The following is a 1,541-nucleotide window of genomic DNA, read 5'->3' as shown; positions in this document are numbered from 1 at the left end:
GGCGTCTCGGGATATTCAGGATGCGAATGTTCCGAGGCCTCTTCCCACCCCCACTCCGTTCGCGAGCGCGCGTTTTTTTCCTTCATATTCGTTCGCAGCAAGTTGTTTTATACCTATTAGAATATTTGGCACTGTCATGGTATTAGCTGTCAGAAGTGAAAGTAGAAAAATCTGACAAGGAACGTTACTGCTGGTTTGAGTTGATTCTTTGGTTACTGACCGGCCGGAGCTATCTATCTGTCTGTCTGTCTGCCTGCCTGCCTGGCCGGAGCTATCTATCTATCTGTCTGCGTGTCTGTCTGTCTGTGTGTCTATCTATCTATCTGTCTGTGTGTCTGTCTGTCTATCTATCTATCTATCTGTCTGTGTGTCTGTCTGTCTATCTATCTATCTATCTATCTGTCTGTGTGTCTGTCTATCTATCTATCTATCTGTCACTCGTCCACCTTCGCTTGTTTCCGTAGAATTTAAACAAATGAAGTTCAGTTTAAAGTTTATAAATTAATATATTTCATTCCATGTTCAGTTTAGACTTTATAAATAAATATATTTTTGCATTATTCATTATTGTTTTTAAAAACAAATCACATACACCCATCAGCCCCAACCCTTTAGCTTGACCAAATACGGTACCATCAAAGTTAGTGAAATAGATTTTTATATTCTTATATTGAATACTGGATGTGGATGGAATTAAAACAAAAGACTTGAATTTTTTATTCTAATAACCTCTATAAAATAAAACCATTTATGTATCGCCGAGATGTAGGACAAAGAATCCAACCAACTGTACACTCCATCATTTGGAGATCAAGAAAGAGAACTTCGTAGCTAGTTTGAAAATTGATTCAGGGGAAGCAACTCTGCCATGTAACACTTTCTTGTGCGATGCGAGAAATATGCTACTAAAATCTCCTAGCCTCTCTAATTCATTTGCTCGCTTCAGTTATAGGACTACACTGCAGCCATCTTCTTCAAACACTGAATCGATCTCAGTACTTAATCTAATCTGGTACTAATTTTATCGATCTTTTAGGTCGACCCGTTAAATGCAGGGTGTAAAAGAATACAACACAGCAAGAGTTGTTAAGACAGGTGTAAACATACACAGGCGCGTGCACACAAACACAGATCTCCAGAAACATTTACCCAGGGTTTTCCAACTCTATCAGGCGCTTATTTATCAGTATATATTTCTAAACAATACGTTATTGTCAATGTCAATCTAACAACAGATTATTGGGAGAAGCAAGAGGGACCTGATTCAATTTTCTTCTTCAACTTACAGCTTCATATTCTGATGCATCAATATGCTAGAAATAGTGACCAAATTTCCGCTCAAATAATACTGTCATAAATATGCTAGTGGAAAATGTAGTTCTAAATAGTCTTCCAAGAGTATCTGCAATTAGTTGAAGTTTCTTCAGAGCAGGGATATGACATAAATACTAGCAGCAGAGAGGACTCTGCTAAAGGCACCAAGGGCCATGTGATGGTATTAAAAATGGGAACCATTTAAGTCTGTCACCCCAAAACAAGGT

The sequence above is a fragment of the Octopus bimaculoides genome, chromosome 20 (genome assembly GCF_001194135.2).
Source record: "Octopus bimaculoides isolate UCB-OBI-ISO-001 chromosome 20, ASM119413v2, whole genome shotgun sequence".
NCBI classification, from domain to species: Eukaryota; Metazoa; Mollusca; class Cephalopoda; order Octopoda; family Octopodidae; genus Octopus; species Octopus bimaculoides.
The sequence above is the reverse complement of the archived record's forward strand: the minus strand, read 5'-3'. Positions refer to the sequence as shown.